The following is a 22,624-nucleotide window of genomic DNA, read 5'->3' as shown; positions in this document are numbered from 1 at the left end:
TGGAGATTAACCGGCCTCCAAAATGAAAGAACGTTATTCAATCGAAGCACGTTTACGCCGTTAAATAGCTCTTACGATGCGTTTCAATCCCAGATTTGTCTATATCTATGTTGTCTAGTGTTCCAAATGAAATAAAGCAAATATCCGGTCAAAAATACATTAATGTAAATCTGAAATATATGATTACATAATTATCCCATCAGAAATCCAACAACTTGAATGCTTTGAAATGAAACGGATAATGAAACTCATTCGCTGTTATGCATTGCTCTATGTGACGTCATAATGAACTTGCATATACATTCTGTGTTTAAAAAGTATGCTGTATAAGTCAAATATTGTATTTATTCGGTTAGTTGCTCAGGAGCAGAGAGGGTCACCCTCTCTGCTGCTTGCTCTTTGACTTAAAATTTGTAAAAATTTAATAAATATATCTTACTAGTTATAAAATAGCGCAAAAATGCCAGTGACAATTTGTTACAAGCACCAAAATAAAAGGTTCAGTGTCCGAGTCAAAATGGATAGAATTATATCTTCTTCTTTCAATCCACTTTTCATTGAAACAAAAACTGTATGATAATAATTACCCATTTTAGATCCTCTATTTATAGTCATTGACCTCAGCCCACACGGAAAACCGGATATGAGAAATAAGTACAATCAAGACTCGCGCAGCTTTACGATGTAATATTTAGGTTTATCAAACTTATTTACTTCACAGAAAATATATCGACCATTTGTTGTGGTGAAAGTTTTTACCTTCTTTCCTTCGCTTGTGAAAACTCCTACGGATGCTGTAAATGAACTTACAACACGTAATAGTAAGGTCATTTGTGTGATCTACTCATCCACATATTTTGTCATCCTTTCATTGGAAGTATAAGAATATTATTTGATAAACGCAACCAACACTTCGCTGACTCTGATTTTACCTTTTTAGTGACCTCAGTGACCTAAGCGTGGTTCTTTCCAAAAGCGCCTGTCAGCTTGATAATACTACCTTGAATGTATACGTTTGACATTTTAGGTTTACCAGTTGTAACGTCATAAATCACAAGCCCGCCAGCATGAATATCGACAACAGTCAGGATGGTAAAGTCAGTCACATCCGCCTTTGTAGTAAATCTGCTCCGATCCAAATCAACACCGTGTAGTCAAGTTGGGTAACGTACGTAAATATTAAGACGTTTATATGATATTAAGCGTAATGTAAAATCAGTACGTGCTTTCAGGAATGGGCTTTCGGCCAGTACAAACAAACCTTCAATAAAAAGATGGCCGTATATTGGTCCATCCAACCTGTTTTGTACTGGTTTAGTTGAATAAAACAGTGGTCTTTTATCGTATCTGGTAAAATAATTAATACATTCAACTGTTTGTGCAAGTCCATGCGAGGCATATGCAAAAACTGTTGTGGTGTCAACACTTATACAATCGAACCAGCGAGGCCCTGTTGTCAAGTCTGGGTTGAAAATACGTCTGAAATGTATGTGCACATCATCGACGCAAGTTTAATTGGCATAGCGACGCCACGAGCAAGCTTGACCGACTTTGCTATCACCAGCAAGATTGGTCCAAGGACATGTCACAGGCGTGACCTCCTGTGTGTTGTACCGGGTACTCGACTACCGCTGATCGATGGTAATCGGCGACTCGCTCCTGGCGATCGAAGGGCTTTTACCATTTTTATAGACCTACCTGGCCCATGATGCGATTTGCAACAACCAACCGTCATCCCAGTTGCAGTTTGGACAGCCGTTAATGACGCAGTTTTTGCAACGCCGCTGCTGCTAACAACCCTGGATTTGCTGCAAGGAATGGAAGTATTACACCTGTATTTAGCACTGGTGTGACATGTGTAGTTTTAATGTAACCAAGGTGTTATTGTGTTTGCTGCACATGATCAGCGAGTTGTGTTCTCGTCAACTATAGGGGATTTTTTCCGATCTATTTTCTTAAGAACGTTTTAGTGTGACCCCACAATCATTTGTAATTAGGTTTTCTAACTGCATATTTTGTGTTGTTCTTACGAAACAAGATGAAGTTTTGTTTAGCTCTTTACAAATCCCAAAATATGTCACTGTGGAGGATTACACAAGAAAACCTCAATGAATCACTAATAATGTCAATAGATGCTGTGCAAATACATAGCAAAAGGTCTGATTCGAGCCAGGGACTCATGAGATAGAAGTAAACCTCTAGACATATTTGGTACCTGCAATTCAAATTGTAATTGATTACGGTTTCTAACCGGGTATGAGCAATGGTGAAATCCCTTTTGCTTTGATCACTAGCAGATGAACAAACATGTCAAATGTTGGATCAGATATATTTTAACGTTAAAGTCTCATTGACGCTAAAGTATCCACTGATCAGAGATATTATAACGTTAAAGTCCCATTGACGCTAAAGTATCCCACTCATCAGATATATTTTAACGTTAAAGTCCCATTGACGCTAAAGTATCCCACTCATCAGATATATTTTAACGTTAAAGTCCCATTGATGCTAAAGTATCCCACTGATCAGATATATTTTAACGTTAAAGTCCCATTGACGCTAAAGTATCCCACTCATCAGATATATTTTAACGTTAAAGTCCCATTGATGCTAAAGTATCCCACTGATCAGATATATTTTAACGTTAAAGTCCCATTGACGCTAAAGTATCCCACTGATCAGAGATATTATAACGTTAAAGTCCCATTGACGCTAATGTATCCCACTGATCAGAGATATTATAACGTTAAAGTCCCATTGACGCTAAAGTATCCCACTGATCAGATATATTTTAACGTTAAGTCCCATTGACGCTAAAGTACCCCACTGATCAGAGATATTTTAACGTTAAAGTCCCATTGACGCTAAAGTATCCCACTGATCCGAGATGTCTTGAAACTGACCCATTGTTATATATTATTAATACTACAGAAAACAGTACATGCCAATTAATATCAGTTACTGATTTTCTACTGCTGTGCTCGAGAACTCCGTAATAGTAAAATTATGATACAGTTTGAAATTTTACAAATAGGAAAGTGTTTAATAGCATAAACAAATCCTGCTGGGAACAAATATATTGTATATTGAAAAATACTCATGTGATCAATAGTTTGAGAGTACTAATTTTTGTGCCAATTTACATAGGTCTCAAAAATTTTGGATTAATCTACCAAATGTCTGAAATGTTAAAGTTGTAACAGAAAGAAAAGCGTAAATATCTATTTCGTGGGAATACATCCATGAAGATTTATTTAAAAAAAGCATCAAGGATGTGATATTTGTTTTCTTAGACGCATCGTCGGAACACACTGATAAATTAATTAACGTAGGGATGATGTTAGAACAGAAACAGATTAAAACTTAGTGAAGCTTATGAGCAAATAGACAAAAAACATTTTTACAGACTTAGATCAGTTTTGTTCAGCCTTGAAATACAGGTGTTTAGCAGGATAATGTGTTCAGCCTGGTGTTCCCAAATAGGGACTCCCTCATTTGCAACTAATAACAGCCTCACTCAGTGAGTTCGTATGCTATATTATCATTAGGGAATTAAATATAAGATACCGAAATAAAAGGATATCACAAATAAATTATATCTTGTTTGCAAACAATATTAAATAGATTGAAGTTATACAATGTCCAAATATGTAATCCCCTTTACAGCCAATGGGTACATCTTACATATTTAGTGATCTACCTTTTATTCCCTCACAAATATAATGGTTCTAGAGGTCATATACCGTGAAGTTCGGAGTCAAAATGGAAGAATACTAGGAACGAAAGACGACGATATGGAACATAATGGGAATTAGCATTACAAACTTACATCCATAGTGTTCCCACCCCTTTAATGGCACCACTCCTAAATCTAAAAATGACCGTTTGGGACTCTTGGGGACTTATATTTAAGTCTGATTCCGTGGAACATATGGAACATGCGATGTTAAAGATGTCACTAACAATTCAACGACATGACCCTATGCATTAGGGGTTCTATTGAAATTCACCATAGCGCGACATGATAGGACAACACTAATATTAACTGACATGCACCTATCTTGACAGACTAAAATCAATGATAACTCACCAAGACTTATCCTGACTATCTAGCACCTGTACATAGTAGCTAGAAACTGATGTTTCGTGGTAAAATGTAAAGATAAAATGACAGGTGAATTACTGAAGAGCAACACTTAATTTGTCGACGTATTGCCCACTAATGATCCTCAACACTTCATTTGACGTCGTATTACCCACTAATGATCATCAAAACTTCATTTGTCGACGTATTACCCACTAATGATCCTCAACACTTAATTTGTCTACGTATTACCCACACATGAATCTCAATACTTAATTTGTCTACGGATTACTTACAAATGATTCTCAACAATCGCCGTTCACAAACTAAGTACAAAATGGATGGTTACTCAAACAATGCAAGACTATCATACGTATGAAACATATGTCGTATATCACAACATGATCTTAAATCATTTCACGATGACATTGTATCAGTAATATAATTATTTCTTTCCTTTTCATCTTGAAGATGAAATATCTGAAGGCGAATGCTAATTTATATAGAGTGCTTTCTTAATTCTTTTTAAAATCAAACTTAAAAGATTATTACTTCCATATACGGTTTCACGACTGTTATGACACAAAGATCGTAACGACCAGTCGATATCATATAAAAGGTGGTTTGCTTCAGTCCTGTATATGTTGACATATTTACCTATAATAAAGGGCTGTAAGCGATCAGTCTGCTGCAAATGACTGACCCTAAGGACATAGAATTGATACCATCTGCCATTTTGCCCAAACAAGGTCTATTACAGCTGCAGTACATATTGAGTTTTATATACTTAAAAGTGAAATATATGAAATAGTTGGTGAAATATTAAATCATATTCGTTCATTCATACATTTTTTATAATGTTACAGCTATATCCTTACATTTTGACGCGAAAAGTGAATGTATTATGTTCATGCATGAATTATACAGCAAGAAAACAAGCATATTCTGAGATTGAAAAGTACTGAAAACTAAATTAACGCCGATGCATTGACATTACTGTTACTGATTAACTAAAGTGTACATGTCAAACACCTTGTTATCAGGATTCTATCAACATAATTGGACTTCGGAATGGACGGTTGGAGTGTTCAAGATGGTTGCATATGAATTTAGGAAATATCAATAATGTATGTGTTGCTTTATCTCGTAAATATACAATCTGAGATATACACGAATGTAACTTCAATATTCAAATATATTTCAAATTCGTGGTCGGTGAGATATGGATTTATTTTTATTCGAACGTTCAAACCCTTTGAAAGCTCTTGAATTTCCGTGACATAATTTTAATGTTCTAAACGAAAAAAAAAATTACTCTTTTAAACATGTGGTTGATTCGGTTCCCGATCCCCGGTCCTTAACATGAACAAAGCGATTAGAGGCTATCAGCCTGATACAATCCAAATGTCTGGTGCTGGAAATGAAAAATGAAAATGGGGATAATTGCCTACTAAATATTAAATCCGTGAGAACTGGCATGTGTACTAGCTGCATGTGTACTACTGGCATGTGTAATACCTGCATGTGTACTACTGGCATGTGTTCTAATGGCGTGTGTACTAGCTGCATGTGTACTACTGGCATGTGTAATACCTGCATGTGTACTACTGGAATGTGTACTACCTGCATGTGTACTACTGGCATGTGTACTACTGGCATGTGTACTACCTGCATGTGTACTACTGGCATGTGTACTACTGGCATGTGTTCTAATGGCGTGTGTACTTGCTGCATGTGTACTACTGGCATGTGTACTAGCTGCATGTGTACTACTGGAATGTGTACTACCTGCATGTGTACTACCTGCATGTGTACTACTGGCATGTGTGCTAGCTGCATGTGTACTACTGGCATGTGTACTACCTGCAAGACCAATTGACCATCGACAGAAGAGGGATGGTACTTGGGGTATATCAACGAGATGGTGCAGCCAAACTGTATGAATCAAGATAACAGTAAGTACATTGCTGGATTTAATAAAGTTAAAAGTTAACTATCCACTGTCGTACATGCATCTTGTTTGAAAGAACACTGAACGAGTCGAAGCTATCTGAATAATGGCAACAACAATAGTAATAACAATACTATTACTGCTGCTACTACTAGTAGTAGTACTACTACTAGTGCTACTACTACCAATAATAATAACTGTATTAAAAATTTCCTATGCCATAATACCTAATCTGACATTGATGTGTTGAGTCGCAGGGTACTAATCCTTGTGTTTTGACTACAGCTGTTTTGCATGTATAAAGTGTGTGTGTGTGTGTGTGTGTGTGTGATTTGGATTTTTAACGTAGCTTTTAACAATGTTTCAGTCATATTGCTGCGATGTCTTCAGTGTGACAGTTTATAGTGATATCTAGCACTGGGGCATCATGCCACAAGCATGTATGTAGCATGATGTCCCACCCAGTCACATTATCCTGACACAAGACCAACCAATCGTAACACTAACCTCTTAAAGCTGAGTGCCAAGCAAGGCAGCAGTAAGTACCATTTCTTTGTAAGTCTTTGGTATGACTCGGCCGGGGATCGAACCCACGACCTCCCGCATCCGAGGCGCACGCTCTAACCACTAGGCCACCGGAGCGGTTGTATAAATTGTATGCAAAATCTGCATAAAATACTAGGCTTAGATAATATGCCTACATTGTTTATTGTAACTATAACGATGCTACAAAAATGGAATCCAAACTTTAGATAGAGGCCAAAAATCAGTATATAAACTGGTGAGACTGGATTTTGTTCGAGACGAGATGTTAAATGTACATAACTGATATGTGACTTTGTAATGGTTACATGCCATATGAAGCCATGTTATGCTGAACATTAAACTGGTAAAAGTGAAACGACACGAAAATGGAGCATTTGGTTGTCTTGATAAAATACACTACATCTAGTGATATTGACTTTGTATATTTTGCGTTATTGATAATATTGCTATGTTTACCAGGTGTTGACTTTAGTAAGGATAGTTACCTGTGTTATGTATATCTAATTTACTTGTTTGTCTGTTATTATAATTTATTTTAATCCCTTTACATGCTATTGTAATGTAACATTGTTTAATGGATTTGATATTGTCCAAAATTGATTGTTTTTTGTTATAATTTTTTAACAAAAATTGTCATATGCTATGCTACGCAATTATATATTGTATCTTGCTGCTTGTCTAGTTTCAAAATCAGTGACAGTTTTGGTATATTGACAGAGGGAACAAATCTTCCGAATCCCAGAAACTGAAGATTGGGTCTTTGAAGCCACTCAAAAGGCCTCTGCGCTCCCAACGAAACTGTGACTTGGGAGAAGGACTGGCATCGTCGTTGTATCTGTGTTGCCAGATTTGGAAGATGCCATCATTAACTGGGGGTGCATCTGAATTTAACAAAACATCCCTTTGTATGGCTAACTGGATCTCTAGAAAAGAGACTATTCAAGTTGCCAATTTGTTTGAATGTGGAGTAGTATGACTATAAGCACTAAATCCTTTACTGATATGTATTTGTGTGCGAGCGTCCGTTTGTGTGATTATGCTTGTATGTTTGCGTGTTTCTTTGTATGACGGTGTGCGTCCGTACGTTTATGTGTATGTGTTTGTTTTATATCTTAAAAACATCATGGTCATTACACTATGTGGATAGTATATAATGGGTTATTTCCTTCCCTTCTGTGTTGATAGTAGATTATATGTAAAGTTATTGCCAGGGATTTTTCTTTTCACGTCCGTGCTTGAGACATATAAAGTGCAGCATTCGTCATTCGCGCCATAGTCGGCAGTTAACAGAAAAGGAGCGACACTCATTATCATGGAACTAGCTACATATGTTATTCCCGCCCACGCCTTGAATGCACTAAGGGGTCTAGGCGTCTTAGTAGCAACAGGATGGAGCCTCAGATCACAAGATAAACGTACTACGTTGCTGTTCATATGGGAAAGCAACAACTTAGAGAAAGAAAAAAACATACAACCCGGGAGACGTAGAGGTGGAAAAGTGGGGCAGCAGAGGGAGCGTAATATACAGACCCATCTAGGTAGCAGCCAACCTATCCCGCTCTCTCAACAAGACAAACCTCAGCAGTCGGGTGGGCCATTCACATCAACTCGAGGGTTCAGGCCTACAAATCGGACTGCCTAGAACCCGCAGGATCACGTTCCAGCGCAGAAACTCAAGGAGAAAGAGACATTTGATACTATCGTCTCAAAATCTCCTAAGAGTAAAACACACCACCACCACCACCTCCACTAGCAAGGAATAGGACGCCACAAAAACGATTACGCCTATTCACGCTACCAGATATCAACAGGTAATACCAGAGCCGGTTTTAGAAGACATTAACTGATCCTGCAATCACCGCAACAACCAAGTATCACCTTGCCGGATAAAACATTTCACATTGCCACCGGTGAAAGGTCAGCAGAGTGGACAGTAGCAGCACACGATGACAGCGACCCATTTTTTAAAAGGCTGAATGCATTTGGACTTCAAATGGCACCTGCAGACCTCAGGCTATCTAACGATTTTATTAAATCAACTGATTTCGTATTCTGGAGGTCACTAAAGGGCAAAAAAAAAAAAACCCAAAAAACAACATCACAGCAATGGCTTGCCAGGAGAAGCATCCTACGGAAACGAATCAACACTGCATACTCAAAACACGCGATGTCAGCTCTGCTAGACGCCTCAGAATTCCTTGGCGAATTCCATGAGTACGAAGCATTCACACCAAGAAAGCGGAAAGAAGCTCGGACGGCGGAGAATATTTGCGATGAAGAAGAAAGCCCTGGCAACTTCCCGCCTGGGGAAAAATAACAGCCGTTTTAAGGGCTTCCAAATCGCTTCTTATTTTAGAGAACCATTTTGGCTTGATTTCCCAATTCGATAAAACCACAATAATGATATGATCTTTCCGATCGCCTGCATTAAAATTAAAACTGTTTTACCTAATAGGGACTCAACTCTTTATATGTCGCTAAGACATTTAGCAAATTGAAATTGTTAGGGCAATTATTATGTACACTTTGTACTAGTATTATTGGAATTGTTAGGAGATAGGAAGATTACAAGACTTATCTGGATTTGACTCAATTGCACATTTGGCTTACACATTATTGGTTATGTTAGGGTCCATAAAACATTAACTGGACTAAATTTTGATTAAGTACGGGCTGGTGTTCAGAAACTTTCTTGCGGATAGCCTTCTTGCCGGACCACTTTCCTCCCTTCCAATACCGACATTTGTACACAAGAGCGGAGATGTGAAACGATTTTCACCCGTTAACAAATAGGTCTCCAGATGTGACGTCATAGTCGCCGACCAATCGCGACTGGCGTTATATACTGCACTGGTTGACACTTCACTGATTGGTAGACTAGAATTTCTTTAGAAACATGAATGCGTGGGTCCAGTCCCACTCATTCAGACCGTTAGGTTCCAACTTGGATTCACGGCTGAGGCTAATTAACATTGTACTTTGTGCACATAAATGCCTTGGGGATGAGGCTCTAATTCCTTACCCCATGATAAATTATAAGGCTTCTGTGCATTCATAAACCCGCGGTACATGTACAACAGAACGAAAACGTAAATTCAAACAAATCGACATTTAATACAAAATCGCTTCTCACACAATGGGTAAAATGAAAACGCTGCAAGAGACAGTAGACGATCTGGGCATGGTATAATATTTTTTTGTTTATTAGAATGGAAGATGGCGAGTATAGCAGACACAAGCTCAAAATAGAAATATGCAATTACAATAGTAACATCAAGTCCGATGTTTAACTGTAATGGCAGTACACTTGAGAGAGGCTGTCGTTAATTACATTGCCTTATACGTTATGTGTGTATTGTCTTTGTCACGATGGTAACATCAAATATAAACCTGCGTGTTGCCGTGTGGTTGGTGATGACTGATGTCAGTGAATACAAATCGGGACAATGAGCTGACTCTTTATTTATCTTGATGGATTTCAACGTTGTCCCAAAATAACATTGAATATCCCGAATAATCTCCTAATAATCTCTTATCTGGAATTAAATGTAACTTAACAAAGTCAGAGGCTATTTGAACTGAAGCAAGAAGGACTCAAATGAAAACATCGCTTGATATAAATCTGAATTGGTCTTTATCAAACTTGACACTCCTTAATATAGATTTTTCTTTAGATTTACAAGAAATGATGCAAATTCTTATATGAGGAAATTAATAACTGCATAGAGAACAGTAACACATTGGATTAAAATTCTTTTCAGCAGCTGGTAAAATAAAGTCTGTAAATATCCTTGGCTTGATTCTTGCTGTTTTATTTTTTGTTACTTCGTTGTATGTTTTTCAATATTATTGGATTGTCATCAGTATTCATCAATCAAACTACAACATTAAAAACCTTAATCAACCTACCTATAAGGAAGAGACTTGGGTATTAAATACTAATATAATTAACAAAGTTTTGTCAGTGTTTGACCGTTAATCCTTATGAAGGAGGTCCTGAACCTAGTGGTTCACCCATTTCAAAAGGTCTGTAAGAATGCGGTCGTCGATTTATTGCCAGATATGTAAATTGCATGCAGGTTAATAATCTCTATCTACTGCAAAGTTCTGACGTGCGTCTTAATGACACATCCCTAGTTAGCAATATTTCAATATAAGCTGCAATGTTGGTGATTTTAGATCTATGATTTATTATTTTGTACATGAATGAATTGAAGTATTTGAAAAAAAAATTAATTTTGCATTCTACGCAGGACACATTATTTATATGCAATATTTTGGTGTGCTTCACGGCACATTGAAGTTGTAATACACAAAGTGCAATGTAATAAAATGAGTTTGCATATAAAATGCGGTATATTTTGAAAGATGAATCACGTTGGAATCTACCATTCAGCTAAATATCATTCTGCCCATCCGTCAGTCCGTATTTAACTTAGCACCCATCTGTCAGTCCGTATTTAGCTTAGTACCCATGCGTCAGTCCGTATTTAACTTAGTGCCCATCTGTCAGTCCGTATTTAGCTTAGTGCCCATCCGTCAGTCCGTATTTAACTTAGTGCCCATCGGTCAGTCCGAATTAAGCTTAGTGCCCATCCGTCAATCCGAATTTAACTTGGTGCCCATCCGTCAGTCCGTATTTTAGCTTAGTGCCCATCCGTCAGTCCGTATTTAACTTGTTGCCCATCCGTCAGTCCGTATTTAGCTTAGTGCCCATCCGTCAGTCCGTATTCAACTTGGTGCCCATCCGTCAGTCCGTATTTAGCTTACTGCCCATCCGTCTGTCCGTATTTAACTTAGTGCCCATCCGTCAGTCCGTATTTAGCTTAGTGCCCATCCGTTAGTCCGTATTTAGTTTAATACCCATCCGTCAGTCCTTATTTAGCTTAATGCACACAGTTCGGTATTCTAATACATAGAGCTACTGAAATAACCCAACATTGGTTTAATTAAATTAATTTCTTGTTGTATGTTGATCTTTTATATGTTTTTATGGCTTAAAAATTCGAATAAAATATATAATTTATGCAGTATAAACAAACCTTCGTTTGCTGTTTTCTTAAATTATCTTGTGTGACACGTTATATTTATTGATGTGTTCTGTATTCAAAAAGATGTCCTCATTGTCTTATGAAAATGACCAGGTTTTTCGATACGTGATGGTTTGGATATAGCTAAATGACTCGTGTTTCCATATTGCATTTATAAGGTGTTGGTAAAGCAAATTCTAAAAATGTCCCATTTCTCGTTATTATTATTATGATTATTTCCTTTTAAGTTTCTCGTCATAAAGATAAGTAAAATGGATAATAAATTTCCGACTCAGAGGAGGCTTATCGGAAGATAGAAAGAAATTATGATGCTTATGTGCACCCGTTTATTATTTACGTGTACACAATTTAGATAGATGTAAGTACTTTCACATCGTTAACATATACCGTTATGGAAACTGATTCACACAATTTGGTAAATCAAGATGAGATTAAAAACTTAGTTCTTTGTAAAGTGTAAAAGCATATGCGTAGAATGTGTGCATTCATTCTGTGAAAGCAAAGCTATGCATTCTAAATCATCGATTTTAGAAACAAACAGCATAGTTAATAAATAACTTTAGTTTGGGTGATAAATATACTTCCCTTGGCTACTCGGTTCAGGTTATTATTTATTTTATGTGTGCACGTATTTCATACGAATGTCTTGTCTATTTTGTTTGTATTACATACATGCAGGCCCAATCTGATCGGGGGTAGGTGTATCGTATCTCCGGGGCCTCAACCCATTAGGGTTCACGGTATTAACCAGCTTTTTAATATTTCTTAAATACGTTCATTGTGTACTTAGATTTGTTTTAAATCGCTTATGGTAAATTATATGGGATTGTTATGGAATTCGATTCATTTCCATAGTTTAATACAACCAGGGCCTATAGGTCTCAAGCTGCATATATGGACAGGGCCTCTATCATTCTCGGAGGGTGATTGTTTACATATGTTGTATATGCTTGTCTGCGTGTGATTTACATTTTTAACGTAGGTTTGACAGATTTAGTCATATCGCTATGATGTTTGCAGCGAGTTAATTAGCACTGGGACATCAGACCGCAGACATTTAGCATCATGTCCAGCCAAGTTTATCCATTTTCTAATTGTTTTACTCCATAATGATAATTAGGGGATCAACATCTTAGCAAGCTCTTCTACGTGTTGCTTATGTAAATAAATCTAATACAGTTTTCACACACTGCTCATTGATACTGTATATGTTGAATTTAATTGTTATATGTAACATCAACCGCACAAAGTAGCTGAAGATGTATAATAATACGGAAAAATCCGTATGCCCAAAATATATTGTGATTCCGGGAAAAATTAGCATACGGGCACAATGTATATACCATTCTAAACTAAATATCCAACGATGTTTGAGATAGAAAGGATAATGGGCCTTAATTGGTTTGTTTATTTGGGTCCAGGAATGGTTCATGGACCAACACCACGGTAACTATTTCTTAAGATAGATATTGTCGGTTAAATGATTTGTTGTATCAAATGCTTTCAAATGCTTTCAATGCATAAACGACTACAACAATCCGTGATAAGAACAGTGGTGCATCACAAAAATCTTTCAGCATAATTTGGTAACTGAATATTTTAAGTGTGGCCTATATTTGTTACTGCCATCTGAGCCAGCAACATCCTTACCGTCACACATAGTCAGGGTAAAGCTTCAACAGAATGTATGAATGCAAGATTTTTCTGCCAGAGTGTATTAATCATACAATTATGTGGTGAATTCTTTGAATAGGATAATATGCATGTCACAGGATGAAGCCGGGTTGGGAATGGATTAGGGAAGACACCAAAAGCACAAAAGCAACTGCGTTTACAAGATGTTTATTTATAAACGCTATTTAAATATTAACAAATCTGACACCATTATAAACAAAAAGATAAGGAAAATTATAAAGTTCCTAACATGGAACTATCAACAACAATTAACTCAACGAGAAAAAACTCAAACATGAATTTAACAAATGGAATTTCAAACAAACGTGAATTAAGTCCTATCACCGATCAACAAAATAAAAGTATTTGATCTACACCCCAATATAAACAAAACTGAATGTATTGTTCATACAACGATATTGAAATGCAGGTGAATTTGAATGTATCGTTCCTAAAACGATATTGAAACGCAGGTAAATTTGAATGTATTGTTCATATAACGATATTGAAAAGAATGTAAATTTGAATGTATCGTTCAAATAACGATTTTGAATGTCTCGTTCAAATAACGTTTTCAAACAAACGTGAATTAAGTTCTATTTGAGAGAACGTTTTCAAACAAACGTGAATTAAGTCCTATCATCGATCAACAAAATAAAAGTATTGATCGTAAACAAATATTGAAATTGGAATGAATGAAATTACGAACCTATCGATCGTAAACCGATATTTAAATAGGAATTAACGAAATTATGAACCTATCGATCGTTCACATAATGATATTGCAATAGGAATGAATGAAATTATGAACCTATCGATCGTTCACATAACGATATATCAATAGGAATGAATGAAATTATCAGATGCAATAGTGGAAATAGCATGGAACACTATATATGACTATCGTGGTGCCCACTTGACGTCCAAGATATAACTCCGGTTCCACGCGCTCTAGTCAATAGCCAGAGAAGCAGCCACGCATGGTCCGCTCCTCTCAGTCTGTAGAAGGATCCCTCGAGAGACCTCACATTTAACACAGACCCGATGGTCGCTAAGCCTTGGTCCCTCGCATCGAGAAAACCAATTCACTCTTCCGATCCAACGTCACCATAACACAGCGTATACGTCACAGGAAACCACACAGAGTTCTGTGACTTCACATCAAACCATGTATAAACATGGCAGGCATTATAAGGCAGCTCTACAGCTGGTGACTCCACATCACACCATATACAAGGCATGACATAAGGCAGCTCTACAGCTGGAGAATCGCTTCCGTAAAGGGGTAAGCTTTCTGACAAGACTCGGCGTAATGTAATTTGGTTATAGAGAATTTGCTCTATATGTTCCATAGCTGTGACAGATATGCGCAATTAGGTACTTAGGTTTTCCCGCTGCAGGCAATTTGCACGTGCAGGGGTCTGAGTTTCTCTCAGGATTTTGAAATAACTAGAGCCGAAAAAATATACCACCCTCTGGTTACGCTGTATGAGGCAACGAAACCCGAGTACATTTTTGACAACATATACATATTGACATAACTCATACACAATTTCGTGACAATGCAAAGGATATAATAATAATAATAATAATAATAATAATAATAATAATATTAGCAATAATAATAATAACGATAATGGCTTATGATGCATGCTTTTGTTCATCTAGCAAATTTGAAAGGCTTACCTATCTGCATTGAAACGTCATTTGTGAAAAAAGCCAGTTTGGTCGTTTCCCATCAGGGCATAACAATATGAGGATAATAATCAGCCAATATTGTATCCAAAAATCATGCCACTACAGATAGACGTCAAGGGAACGTGTAAATGACCAGACTTCCTTCTTTACACGAAAGGGGGAACAAATCTATGAACACCCTCTTTTGTTCCTCTTCTATTCTCTATAACATTCAATGTCTCTTTTTCCTAAAGGAATGTCTTTTCTTCATCATTCTTTAGTATTTGTACCATGGTATTTTCTATTACCTGCAATATTTCATTCTCTATTTTGAATTCTTTTACCACAGCTTCAAACGTTGTCTTTAATTTCAGGTTCATTTCTTGCATTGGTCCTGAGTGAACTTCCTTTGTTTAATTAGTGATACTCTGTGTATTTAGCATAGTAAGCCACTTCTTGTATCCAAGCACTGAAGCCTTGACTTTTACAGTATATAATTTATTCGAGTTGTACAAGTCGTTGGCATAACTAACTTGTTATACACACGTCTTCATAAGGGTCAAATGTAGATGATGTTTGACAAATGTCGTTTTCACACGGAACTACACAGTTTGTTTTCGTCAATATTCTCAGCAATCTGTTACACAAATATTCTTTCGTGTAGATATAATGTTTTCTGGTCATGTCTTTGCCCTGTGTTATGTTCAACGTAACGAATCTGATGGGAAACAACTAAAATAAAGTTAGTCTTTAACATGCAGAGAACACGTGGTTCAAGAAGCAATGGAATCGTTTGTGAAATCAATTAAGCTAACAGTTCCTGGTAATCCACTCTGTCCTGAACAATGTAATTGACTTCCTTCAAATGAATTTGTTGCAATACTGAAGACAAAACCCAGCCGAGTCATACCAAAGACTTACAAAAAATGGTACTAACAAATGCCACGCTCGGCCCTCAGCATTAAGAGGTTAGTGTTAGGATTGGTGGACCTGGTGTAATGATAATGTGATTGGGTGGGACATGATGCTACATGTCTGTGGCATGATGCCCAGTGCTAAACATCACTATAAACTGCCACACTACAGACATTGTAGCGATATGACTGAAAACTTGTTAATGCTACGTTAAAAATCCAAAACACACACACAAATGGACGAAACAGTAATAACTTCTACGTAGGTTATGTGTTGGTACAGTGTGGACAGAATGTTGGTACTCACTAGCACACATCACACAATATACAGGTCTTGAAGTGACTCTTGACACGATTGCTGTTATCCTGCAAGTATTCATCCTCTGAAAGAATTCTTTGCATTATTATAACATTGTAGGCAGAAGTCTTCTGAGTCATGGGATGTTGATAATGTATGACCATTACACTTGCATCTGTACTACCTACTTGACTTTCAGTGTGATAATAGCCTGTGCGAGCCACATAAAATTCTTATATGATTTATTCCACAGTGTTTTGCAAGTGAATGAATGAAATTCGTAGGTAGGTAAATGCACGTGATCACTTTTACCAGTTAACCAAAAACGTCATGTTGCACAGCTTTCGCTAGTAGAGCCATATGGCACAAGAACTGCATTTCGTAAGGAGTAGAGGAGCGGCACATGTGTTCTTCATCGTCAATGAAAATATCTTGGTCTCAAAATTGAACTTGAGGTCCATAATGGTTTCCTTCATAGACTGCTGTGTGGACTTAATTGTCGTTCTCAGCCTGTAATTGTATACACAACAAAGTTTTCACCATGGAACATTCACCTTACGGTGAAGTGTTGTTGACATAACGTTGTACTTGTTCCTGTAAACAAATTATTACACGTTTCTTACGATCGACTCAAAAACTGGTTCTATTAAATATACAATTGTATGTGGATCCATTGTTCTTAGGCTTGATCTTGTCCCAACTGTAATACTTTTTTCAAAACGTGAAACTTAACTACTTGGCTCCATTTTTATCATCATTCAATTAAAGGTAACGAATTTAATGTTCCTAGAATTCCGTCCTGGGTAATAATTAATGTTACACCAACTATTCCCCAAAACACGTTAACGTGACTTTAGCAAACGAATGTCTTCATTCGTTCTTGATCAAAGCCATGTCAAATAAGAAGCAGAACCCTTGTTCGAAAAATTGATCTTTGTCTTCGGAAGTCTTTTTTTAGAGTTTGAAAAATCTGTTAACGTAGTCTAAGAACACTCCACTATTGGTGTCGGTTTTCTTTTGGTATTGTTCTGTGTCTGAAAAATGCGTGCCTAAATTAGGAAGCGAATGTCAATCTCCTGCGTACATTAAAAGTCATATTTTTTCCCTTTTTATTACAGTGGTGGTCTTCGTCGAAGTCTTTTTCCAGGTCATTCTTGTAATTTTAAAAGCAGCATTTATGCTCAGATGTCAATGATTTAGTCTCTAAAATGGAATATTTTTTTTTTATTTGATAAATGTCCGATTTGGATTATAGATTCTAATAAGATGTGCACAAGTGAAACACAATCACAATAATTCTACATGACGTTTTTGCTGTTGTTCAGCAGCTTGTTTTAGGCGACATTGTTCGCAACACGTAGGGATGGAAAAAATCATATGTAGGTCGAGCAATGAATTCATTATTTTCTTCCGGAATACATGGTTCAGAAGCCAAAATAGCCCCCGCATCGCTGTCCACAATGTAAGTGTTGGCCTCGATGGTTAAATTCTTGGTCACAATTGTCGCAATAGTAGAAAGAAATCCCGAGATACTAGAAATGGTATCAAAAGGAAATATCCGCAACTGACTTGGGATACACTTTCAACGTACAACGAGAAGCCAACATATGTTCAAGGTGTTACATTTCCACACACTCTTTTTTAGAAATGCATACCTGATGAGACACGAGCTCTGTTTCTAATCGTTGTTTGGCTCTGTCCGATTGCCGATTGCTTTCTCTTGATTTTCTCTACTTTTTGATTTCGTTCTTCTCGGCATACGATGAATAAACACATCTGGGATTGTGATTGGTCGATTTGGCAGCTATTGCATTTGGTTGTGCGAATGTTGTCCACCAATAACAACAATAACAATTTCTGCGTTCGCTAACTCTATTAGGGAAAAACGTGAGTCATGTAAAGTGTACCTTTTCTGTGGGTCATTATAAACTCGCCATTTAATTGTTGGGAGTGATAAATTTCGTCGATGCCTTTTGACGGCTTTAATTCAGCCGGTGTACTAAACTCGATTCAAATAGGAAATTTCAAACTCTCTTGTGTAATGGAGAGTCTCAAATAACGGCCTTCTTTAGTTTTGCACTGTAGTTTCGGTGTAGATAACAAGGACGAAAAATTTGATCAAGTGTCAAACATATTTTAAAACACAATCTGCGCACAAAAAATCTCGCTTTAAACAAATATCATTTTTATTCATGTTGAGTTGGAGACCAACCTATGACATTCTTTCTCATTTATTATTTCGCTGGATTGTGCAATATATTTCATGGTTTCAATCTTTGATCTTTTTCTGGTTTCAGTGTTGTAAACTGATAATATGTTAGCAGGTTTTCAATAACATGCTTTTCAAAGCTTCACAATGGACATTAATTTGAAACAATTTGCAGGAGATCTCGATAAGAATTGCATGACTATTTATGTACAGTAAAATAAATTATGCTACATAACAATCTCCTCGTACACCCACCCACCTATTTATTTCTTTTACAATGAATTTGCTCATCTCTCTATGTCTACTTAAAGAATTATATAAATATATATGCCTATCCACTCACCACTATTTCATTCACATATTTCACAAAGTACCTTGGAGTGCTTATCTTGGAATTGACCTGGTTGTATCAAACTTTAATGCCCAAATTGATTTTAAAATTACATGTATTTCAGAATAGATTGTTAGTGAATCACCATTCACTCTGGAAATTTATGCCTATGTATTCGTCAGTTACCGACATCTCTTAATTTAATAAATCTGCGTGTTATGATTACTGGCAACCAGTCTATTAAAGAAAGATCCATAATCTTTCTGTGGAAAAGGATACACAGTTGCAGAAGTTTTCATTAGCATGTCAGAAAACCAGGAAAAGTGATTTGGTGATATTCTTCGGACTATTGGTTCCAAATGAAATGTAATGTGTATCGAACTCAGTTATGTACATCTTGAGACTGTTGGTTTCTAAGCAAATGTAATTTGTGTCAAAATCCAGTCTTACATCTCTTGGGACTAATGGTTCCTAACGAAATGTGATGTATAAAAATCAGTCGTGAACATCTTGGGACTATTATTTCCTTACGAAATATAATGTGAGTTAAAATTAGTTTTGTACATCTCTAGTCTATTGGCTAAATTTAACGCGTGTCAACATCAATCGCGTAGATCTTGAGATAACTGATTCTTAATGAAATGTAATGTGTCAACATCAGTCGGGTAGATATTGGAGACATGTTTCTCTAAATATATATATATATATATATATATATATATATATATATATATATATATATATATATATATATATATATATCACCTAAGCAGAGGAATAGAAAATAGGCCCAAAAAAATCAATAGTTTCTTCTCTTCTTTTTGTGTTCGAATTCTATATTATCATTTTATAAATTTCATTAAAATGTCTTTTAAAGATACCATTTTCTTTAGATACATATTATATTCTTCTTATTTACGTCAACGCTAGATCATAATTATATACGATGATGTAATGTATGTTGTATTTATTAGCTCGTGTTTAAATAAATGCAAAACGATTACGATACATCAATCTTTGTATTTGAATAAATAATTGTAATGAAAAACAACGAAGTCTGTATTTCAATTTATCTCAAACATTTAGACATTGCTTGGAAATACAAGTTCATTTAGCAAATAAGGAAATTCTAAAATATCAAATGATTCTACCTGTCAAAAATACACGGGCTCTAACAAATTGAAGCTATTATGGCTATTAAAGAAAGGTCAATAATGGAGATGAAAAGAACATTCATTTCTTTGGCTGACCAAATATTTATTTGGGGTTTATTGATCATGTTAATATTCATGCATAAAACGAGGAAAATATCAAGGTCATAAACATATGTAGCATTATATGGTATTATACAAAGCTTCTACCCAATCACCAGATCAATGGATTGATTGATCCATTAAATGTTTGATCGATTAATTTATTTTAACTGGCACCTTGCTCTTTGCAATATAAATGTTCAAATTGTAGCTATATACTTTTTGAAACCAAATATAATATATTTCATTATCCTATAGAGCTATAACAATCTTTGGAAATTGCACCTTTGCAAGGTATCCCCAGCAGGTCCGGGGTTGTAGAATTGGCCTGACGTGCCTCACTACGTGTCGTAAGAGGCGACTAAGTAGAGGCAACCTGTTTGCCGTGGGATGAATCCCGTGTCGGGGGAGGAAGGGATTCTGGTAGTTGAGCAGAGGCTTTCCGATGCAATAGGCTACTTTGGCCTCTACCTCTTCTAGACAGGTGGTCGGGATGGGCCCGGTGTCGACAAATCGGCTGGTCACGACGAGCCCTAGTAAGTCTTTATTTTCTCGCTTACCTTCTCTGTTGATGCCACCGTTGCCCATATAGTCTATTCCTTTAGCTTTCCGTTTCTAAAGTCTTAGGAGACTTACTAGAAGGCGGTGGCTTAACGGGTCAAACAGTATGTAATTTTACTGACACTAGAAGGCGGTGGCTTAACGGGTCAAACAGTATGCAATTTTACTGACACTAGAAGGCGGTGGCTTCACGGGTCAATCATATGTAATTGTATCGACTGAGTATAGCATATGTGTATCATTTGCACTTGAAATGTGTCCCCTTGTTGGGCTGCATGGTGGGCGGGGAGCACGGGTGCTGAATTTTAATCAATCCAACATGGATATTTAAAACAAAAATCAAACCAAACGCAACAAAACTGGATCTGAGTCAGATGACGAACCATGTAGTGTGGATACATTTCCACGCATCATGGTTATACAGTCCAAAGATGCCTCAAAACCACTTGCCGCACTCTCTCCATTTGTGACTGAAAATACAATAACGTGGTCGATCAGCACACCAAAAAGTGTTAAAAAGTTGAAGTCGGGTTGCCTTCTTGTTGTGTGAGAGGCGAAGTCAAACAGAAAATATCAAGAAAATGAAAATTATATTCCATATTCCAGTGACCTCATTCGCTCACATTACACTCAATACGTCAAAAGGCGTGATTCTTTGTCGCGACTTGGTTGGAATCAGCGACACAGATATCATTGAAAGAATGAAAAACGAAGGTGTCACTGCAGTCCGTAGCATACGTATTAAACGTAACAACAACCTGCAGAACACCAACACCATTGTACTCACCCTCAACAAACCAACTGTACCCAGAGTGGTCAAAGTTGGCTTCTTGCAAGTGAAGGTTGAGATATACATTATAAACCCCCTTCAATGCTATGAGTGCCAAAAAATATGGCCATCACAAAGACCGCTGCTTAAAATGCCAAATATGTGGCCAATGTGGCGACCATTCTCATCAAGAATCGGATTGTAGTGTAACTCCGCATTGTGTCAACTGTGGAAAAGTGCATGACACCAATTCCAAGGATTGTGATACAGAGAGTAAAGTACACAACTAACATTCCCTATGCAGAAGCCAGAACACTTGTACAGGCAAAAGTATCCAATCCAGGCCCATCCTTCTCCACTATAGTGAAGAACAATCCCAAAACAACGAAGTACGTTCAAACACAAACAGATTTACCAGATTCAACAGCAAGCTCTAACACAACCATTACCAAGTACAGAAAAACACGGCATCTACTCAGACAACCTTTAATAATATGCCACCACCTAAATCACCAAAGAATAAAAATAAATCTCATGGAAATAAGCAGCAAAAGGGGTCGGATTATGAATGGGAGGTCGCTGAAGACCTTCATAGCAGTGATCACTTTCCAATATACCTTGAAAATATCAACTCTACTATTGATGACGCAATTCCACAATGTAATATAAAAAGTCCAAATTGGCTAAGTTTGAAACACTGTAAAACTAGGCTAAATGGAGATACAGTCTTCAACGTTCATAACACTATTCAGCATTTTACTTCTGTTTTAATAGAGATTGCATAAGAGTCCATTCCAAAGTCCTCTCCAAACTGTAAAAGAACCCAAAAACCTTGGGTCATTAAGGAATGTAAGTAAGACATTAGACAACGCCGAGAAGCATTAAACAAATTTAACAATCATCCGACGCCCAAAAGTTTAAGTAAATACAGTATTCCACGGGCCAAAGCTCGACGCACAATCAAAAAAAGTAAACGAAAATCATCGAAGAAATACGTTTCTTCTTTAAACTCTCGTTCTTATATTAAGAAAGTTTGGGACACTATCCGCAAAATAAACGGAAATACAAAACACAGTTCTCTCCGACATCTGAAGCTGAATAATAACAATTTTAGTTCAAAACGTGACATCGTAAATATTCACGGTGACATTTTCTCTAAAAAATCATCATCATCGAATTATTCAGAAGCCTTCTAAAGATTAAAACATCAAAAAGAAAAGTCACGTTTAAAATTCATATCCAACAACTCGGAAAATTATAACCAACTGTTCTCACTATTTGAGCTTATGGAGGCTTTAGACAAGGC

The sequence above is a fragment of the Sinohyriopsis cumingii genome, chromosome 17, assembly GCF_028554795.1.
Source record: "Sinohyriopsis cumingii isolate HCF-2022 chromosome 17, ASM2855479v2, whole genome shotgun sequence".
Lineage (NCBI taxonomy): Eukaryota > Metazoa > Mollusca > Bivalvia > Unionida > Unionidae > Sinohyriopsis > Sinohyriopsis cumingii.
This window is presented reverse-complemented; position numbering follows the sequence as displayed.